Source organism: Nicotiana attenuata, chromosome 8 (genome assembly GCF_001879085.1).
Source record: "Nicotiana attenuata strain UT chromosome 8, NIATTr2, whole genome shotgun sequence".
NCBI classification, from domain to species: Eukaryota; Viridiplantae; Streptophyta; class Magnoliopsida; order Solanales; family Solanaceae; genus Nicotiana; species Nicotiana attenuata.
Window position 1 is genome coordinate 11,673,475 of NC_031996.1, and position 7,902 is coordinate 11,681,376.

Consider the following 7,902-nt stretch of genomic DNA (forward strand, 5'->3'; position numbering starts at 1 on the left):
AAGACCGTGACGTTGGCTATGCTAGGCTTACCACGATTAGATGGAGGGGTACCTTAGATTACACTCCCAGTAGAGTTATTTAATTTCTTAAAGCTCAACGAATGGTTGAGAAGGGTGTGACATGTATCTAGCCTATGTGAGAGATGTCAGTATTGATACCCCTACGGTTGAGTTAGTTCCAGTAGTGAGGGACTTCCCAGATGTGTTTCCAGCTGATCTTTCGGGCAAGCCGCCCGACAAAGATATCAACTTTGGTATTGGTTTGTTGCCGGGCACTCAACCCATCTCTATTCCTCCTTATCGTATGGCCCCTCCTGTGTTGAAGGAGTTGAAGAAACAGTTACAAGAATTGCTTGATAAGGGCTTCATTCGGCCTACTGTGTCACCTTGGGGTGCTCCTGTCTTGTTTGTGAAGAAAAATGATGGTTATGTGCATTAATTATCGCCAGTTGAACAAAGTCACAATGAAGAACAGATATCCTTTGCCTTCTACTGATGACTTATTTGATCATTTACAGGGTGCCAAAGCGTTTTCCAAGATTGACTTGCATTCAGGTTATCATCAGTTGAAGATTCGGGAGCCAGATATCCCGAAGACTGCTTTCAGGACTCGGTATGGTCATTACGAGTTCCTTGTGATGTCATTTGGGCTGACTAACGCCCCAGCAGCATTTATGTATTTGATACACAGTGTATTCCGGCTCTATCTTGACTCATTCGTCATTGTTTTTTATTAACGACATTCTGGTGTACTCCCAGAGTCTGGAGGATCATGAGCAACAGCTGAGGATAGTGCTTCAGACCTTGAGAGAAATGAAGTTATATGCCAAGTTCTCAAAATTCGAATTCTGGTTAGATTCCATAGCATTTTTAGGTCACGTGTCGAGTGAAGGGATCAAGGTGGATCCGAAGAAGGTGGAGGCAGTGCAGAGTTGGCCTAGACCGTCCTCAGCTACAGAGATCTGGAGCTTCCTTGGTTTGGCGGGGTATTACCGTCGGTTTGTTGAGGGATTCTCATCTATTGTAGCAACTATGACTAGGCTGACCTAGAAGGGTGCTCCGTTCAGGTGGACAAAGAAGTGTTAGGAGAGCTTTCAAAAGCTCAAGACAGCTTTGACTACAACCCCATTATTGGTATTGCCTACAGGTTCGGGGTCTTATACTGTTTGACGCATCGCGAGTTGGGCTCAGTGCAGTGTTGATGCAGGACCGCAAGGTGATTGCCTACGCGTCCAGACAGCTGAAGGTGCATGACAAGAACTATTTTGTCCACGACCTTGATTTAGCAGCTATTGTTCATGCCTTGAAGATTTGGAGGCATTATTTGTACGGCATCCCTTGTGAGATCTACACTGATCACCGAAGTTTGAAGCATCTGTTCAAGCAGAAGGATCTTAAGTTGCGTCAACGGAGGTGGTTAGAGCTGCTTAAGTATTATGATATCACTATTCTATACCATCCCGGTAAGACCAATGTGGTGGCCGATGCCTTGGGCCGCAGGGCGGGGAGTTTAGCATATTTGCCAGCAGCAGAGAGGCCATTGGCACTGGATGTTCAGACCTTAGCCAACCAGTATGTTAGATTGGATATTTCTGAGCCGAGTTGAGTTTTGGCTTGTATGGTCTTCCAGTCTTCTCTTTATGATCGTATCAGGGAGCGCAGTATGATGACCCCCATCTGCTTGTCCTTAAGGACACGGTTCAGTACGGTGATGCTAAGGAGGTCACTGTTGTGGATGATGGTGCATTGAGGATGCAGGGCATGCTATGTGTGCCTAATGTAGACGGTTTGCGTGAGTTGATTCTTCAGGAGGCTCACACCTCGCGGTACTCCATTCATTCGGGTTCCACGAAGATGTATCAGGACTTGAGGCAACATTATTGGTGGCGTAGAATGGAGAAGGACATAGTGGAATATGTATCCGGTGTCTAAACTGCCAGCAAGTGAAGTATGAGCATCAGCGGCCGGGTGGATTGCTTTAGAAGTTAGAGATTCCGGAGTGGAAATGGGAGCGGATCACTATGGATTTCATAGTTGGGCTCCTACGGACTAATCGAAAGTTTGATGCAATTTGGGTAATTGTAGATAGAGTGACCAAGTTAGCTCATTTCCTTCCTGTGATGACTACCTATTCTTCCGAGCAGCTGGCTCGAGTTTATATCCGCGAGATTATCAGGCTTCATGGCGTGCCTGTATCTATCATCTCTGACCGGGGTACGCAGTGTACATCATGATTCTGGAAGGCCATACAACATGAGTTGGGTACTCGAGTAGAGTTGAGCACATCATTTCACCCTCAGACGGACGGACAGTCCGAGTGCACTATTCAGATTCTAGAGGATATACTCCGTGCGTGTGTGATGGAGTTTGGAGGTTCTTGGGATCAGTTCTTGCCACTCGCGGAATTCGCCTACAACAACAGTTATCAGTCCAACATTCAGATGGCACTGTATGAGGCTTTGTACGGTAGGTGGTGTCGGTTCCCAGTAGGTTTTTTCGAGTCGGGCGAGGCCAGATTATTGGGTACGGACTTGGTTCAGGATGCCTTGGAGAAGGTTAACGTGATTCAGGATAGACTTCGCACAGCCCAGTCCAGACAGAAGAGTTATGCGGATCAGAAGGTTCGCGATGTTGCATTCATGGTTAGAGAGCGGGTCTTGCTCCGGGTTTCACCTATAAAGGGCATTATGAGGTTCGGAAAGAAAGGCAAGCTGAGCCCAAGGTTCATTGGTCCTTTTGAGGTGTTGTGGCGAGTTGGGGAGGTTGCTTAGGAGCTTGCCTTACCTCCCAGTCTAGCAGGAGTTGATCCGGTATTCCATGTTTTTATGCTCCGGAAGTATCACGGTGATCCGTCTCACGTGTTGGATTTCAGCTTAGTCCAGATGGACAATGATCTATCTTATGTTGAGGAGCCAGTGGCTATTTTGGACAGGCAGGTTCGAAAGTTGAGGTCAAAGATCATTTCTTCAGTGAAGGTTTGGTGGAGGGGTCAGCCGGTCGAGGAGGCAACTTGGGAGACCGAGCTGGTTATGCGTAGCCGTTATCCTTATCTTTTCACCACTTCAGGTATGTCTCTATGCTCGTTCGAGGATGAACGATTATTTTAAGAGGGGGAGGATGTAATGACCCGGTCGGTCGTTTTGAGAGTTATAGCCCCGATCCCATATTAACTTCTTCACCTGTATCTATTTCTGCTATTGTGACTTGCCGGGAGGTTTTATTTTGGTTTTTTTGGAGTGTTTTGGGACACTTACTCCCTAAACGGAGGCTTATGTCTTAAAATTTAGACCGTAGTCAAAACTATGTGAAGACGACTCCAGAATGGAGTTTCGTTGATTCTGTTAGCTCCATTGGGTGATTTTGGTCTTAGGGGCATGTCCGGATTGTTTTTTGGAGGTTCGTAGCTTATTTAGGCTTGAAATGGTGAAAGTCGAAGTTTTGGAGTTTTGGACCGGTAGTGGAATTTTTGATACGTGGTCGGATTTCGATTCCAGAAGTTGGAGTAGGTCCGTAATGTTGAATATGACTTGTGTGCAAAATTTGGGTCAATCGGACGTGGTTTGGTAGGTTTCGGCATCGGTTGTGGAAATTTGAAGTTTCAAGTTCTTTAAGTTTGAATTTGAGGGTGATTCGTAATTTTAGCATTGTTTGATGCAATTTGAGGGCTCGAATAAGTTTGTATGGTGTATTAGGATTAGTTGGTATGTCTGGTTAAGGTCCCGGGGACTTCATGTGAGTTTCGGATGCTTAACGGATCATTTTTGGACTTTGGGAGTAGGCAGATTTTCTGGTGTTTTGTTGCAGACATTTTCTTCATCGTGTTCGCGAGGGGGGTCTCGCGATCACGTAGGGCATCTGAGACGTCAGCTAAAGTTATTCATCGCGTTCGCGAAGATGAAGACGCGATCGCGTAAGATTATCAGGCTGTGCATCGCGAACGCGTGGGCTAGGCCGCGTTCGCGAAGAGGAAGTGAGGAAGCATGAGTTTAAGTGTTACTCTTTGCGCTCGCAGGAGGACAATCGCGATCGCGTAGGTGTGAGCAGCCAGTGCATCGTGTTCGCGTTCACGTAGAGTTAAATTCTAGGGAAGCGAAGTTGTTTTTCGCGATAGCGAGGCTATTTCCGTGATCGCGATTAAGAAATCACTAGGCAGTATTAAACATTTCAAAATGGAGGGTTTGGCCATTTTTATCAAAACTAAATTTTGGGAGCTCGGATTTGGATGAGTTTTTGAGGGATTTTCAGAGATATCAATTGGGTAATGATTCTACACTTAATTTTGGTTATATCCCACTAATCTATCATTAATTTTATCATTTAATTTGGATTTGGGGTGAAAATTAGGAAAAATGGGAAGAAGTTCTTCAACAAAGATTTTGGGTTATGATTGGAATTTTGACATTGGATTTGGATAATTTTGGTACTAGTGAACTCGTGAGTGAATGGGTGTTCATATTTTGTGACTTTTATCCGATTCCGAGACGTGGGCCCGGGGAGGGTTTTTAGGGTGATTTTCCAATTTTTTGCTTTAGCTTTGATTTCATTAGCTAGATTAGTTCCTTGTAGTTATATTTATGTTATGTAATTGATTTTGGCTAGATTTGGCCACTCGGAGCCGGATATTCGTGGGAAAGTCATTGTGACTGATTGATTGAGTTTGGTTCGAGGTAAGTGGCTTGTCTAACCTTGTGTGAGGAAACTCCCCTTAGGATTTGGTACCGCTTTTGATATGTGAGCTTTGTGTACGTGAGGCGACGAGTACGTACACGGGCTAATTGTGGTAAAAAACCATTTTGTGCTAAGTAATAACATGTTTTCCTGCTTATTTGAGTTATATCAGCATGTAGTATCCTGTTAGCTTAGAATAGCATGTCTACTTGCCTTAATTGTTTATCTGAACTCTGTGGAGTATGTTTAGTGAGTTTCCTGCTTTTCCTTGACTTAGACTTAGTCTTTTAAATTGTAGGCGCTCTTTCTGTATTGTTATTTCCATTGGTTGAGCTGCATATTTACTTTGGAACTACGAAACGGTATTTCGGGAAATCCCTTTGCACTGCATATTTACTTTTGGACTACAGAATGGTATTCCGAGAGATCTCCCTGTTCTGCATATTTACTTTGGGATTACAGTATGGTATTCCGGGAGATCCCCCTACACATTTATGTTTGAGACTACGAGACGGTATCTCGGCAGATCCCCTATTGTTATTCATAAGTAGGGATTTTAACCTATTATTTGCTCTCTTTTCCTTGTATTTTGGGCCAAAAATACGGGCAGGTATTTCCTGAAACTAATGTAATATGCTTGCTTGCAGGAATTTTTCAAAATGAGCCTAAGGAGTCATAATCAACTCATAAAGGAGTCAAAACTTGAACAAAAACCAAGACTGGGCCAAGAGATCTAAAACGCGGGCCGCTAAAGCCACAACGCGGCTGCGATCAGAAATACGCGGTACGCAAAAGGGAGATTCAGTGAGTTGCATTGTCAGGCTAAATGATAAGCGCGGACCGCACTAGAAATGTGCGGCCGCGAAAGTCTCTCTGCTGCCGCAATGGAAATTATGAGGACCGCAATTCATGAAGTTCAGAGAGCTCACAACTTGAGCAAAAGAATGAAGTGCGGTCCGCGTCAGAATTGTGCGGTCGCAGAAGTCCCTTACGCGGTCGCGATTGAAATTATGCGATCCGCGAAACTCAGCTCAACCCAGATCCAGATTTAAAGAATGTGGACCGCGATCAGAATTACGCGGCCACGAAAGCAAGTATGCGGCCGCGCTCAGAATTACGCCGCCGCACAACCTCCACAGGGGTATTTTTGTCCGGAAATTTCAGCTTAGTATAAATAGAAATTTTTGTCATATTTAGGTTATGTTATATATTAGAGGAGCACCTGAGACGGCTGAGTTTACTGCTTTTGGAAATTTTGTACTAGATTCATCTTTTAACATTAGCTTTTCATCCTTTAATCTAGTATTGTGAATTTTATCTTCATTTCATCTTTGATTTCTGTTATTTCCATGAGTAGCTAAACTCGTAGCTAGGGTTGTGACCCAACCCTAGCGTGAGTATTTGATGGGTATTGAATTCTAGGGCTTGAATGTGTATGGGTTAGTGATATTTAGCCTAGTTCTTGCTAGAACTATAGAATTAGTGGTTGCAAACACTGATTCATGCCTTTATGACTTAGTCTCTACTTGAGAAAGAGGGACTAAGTCTAGGAAAACTAGGTTAACAAGGAATTAGGGTGAACTCAAAAAATTGATAGCCCCAATTAAAGGGTTAAACCTAGAGATAGTAATACCCGACTTGAGATAATATCACTTGAATTGCATGAATACCCATTTGGACTTGAGAAAGCCAAATTGGGCAAAATCACTCAAACTACCGAGAGGTATAGAGTGAGTACCCTGGTGTGATAGCTATATTACGACCCCAACTAATCACAAGATTGTCCTAGATTCTACTATCCGTTAGATATCCACTTAGGTAGAAGTCACGACCCTAGTCTCTTTAAACCCTTAAAAACCAACAACAAAAACATTATACTTAGTTTCAATCATTGCAATCCTTAGATTAAAGTTGAAGTAGAATCAATCCTAATTTGTGTGGAAGTGTAATTAAGAGCAAAACCCTCATCTAGACTTAGATATAAACCTAATTCCAATTATTAACTCCCTGTGGATTTGTTCCCGACATAGTTGGGTAAAACTGCATCGGCCACCCTCGCTACTCAATAGTAGTGCAGGCTTGGACCCGATCAGTTATCTCTGTGTACTGAGCAGTTATCTTTCATGAATTTAATCTTTATTAAATTTCAGTCTTTATTTCACTGCTGTATTTCATTCTATCTTGTTTTGTTATATATATACCAGTAGGGCCCTGACCTAACCTTGTCACTACTCGACCGAGGTGAGGCTTGGCACTTACTGGGTACCATTGTGGTATACTCATGCCCTTCCCTGCACATATTTTTCGTGTGCAGATCCAGGTACCGCTTATCAGCCGCATTATCACTGAGTCGAGACAGCTTTGGGGACTTCAAGGTATATCTGCCGCGTCCGCCAACCTCGCAGTCCCTTTCTACTCTTCCCCATGTCAAATACTTCCTGTATTTCCTTTTTGTTAGACTTTGGAGTATAGAGATATTGTTTTCATTCTGTAGTTTGTGATTCACGGTGTTCTGGGTCTTGGGATAGTTGTGTACATTTCGAGAGTGATTATGTATATGCTGAGCGACATCTTAATTGCTTATTTAAATTTCTTGTTAGTTGTTAGCTTGTATGCTTCCATTTCATTTTTCCGCAAGTGTTAGGTTTACCTAGTCGTAGAGACTAGGTGCCGTCACGATAAATTTACAGAGGGAGAATTTGGGTCGTGACATTAAGTATTTTGGGGGCCTAAGGCCGTTGCCTTAATAGCCTTAGGCTCCAGTCGCCCCTGGTGTATGAGATACATGCGTGATACATGTGTCGTAGAAGAATTTTTTGAATTCGTTTTTAAGTACGAATTTTGATACCAAATCAGTTCAAATCACCTCCAATCTTCCTCAAATTTTGTATATTCACTCATCTATATGTTTTGAACTTCAACCATACCCATTGAAAAATGTCACTTTATTTGTTACCTCATCAGTAAAATTTTCTTTCCGTCTTGCATCTAATGTTGCTGATCCCGCTTAAAAATATGGTGGAAAAAGATCTTTGCGTGTGATTCTTGGAGAGAAAGACTTTTATTTATTTGGGTTTTTAATTTTTATATGTGCTTGACTAGTTTTGGTAAGTTTATAATTAATGACTAGAGGTTGGTAAGTTGGGACTTATTTGAGACATTTATGTAAGAGTTCCTATATATATATATATATATATATATATATATATATATATATATATATATATATATATA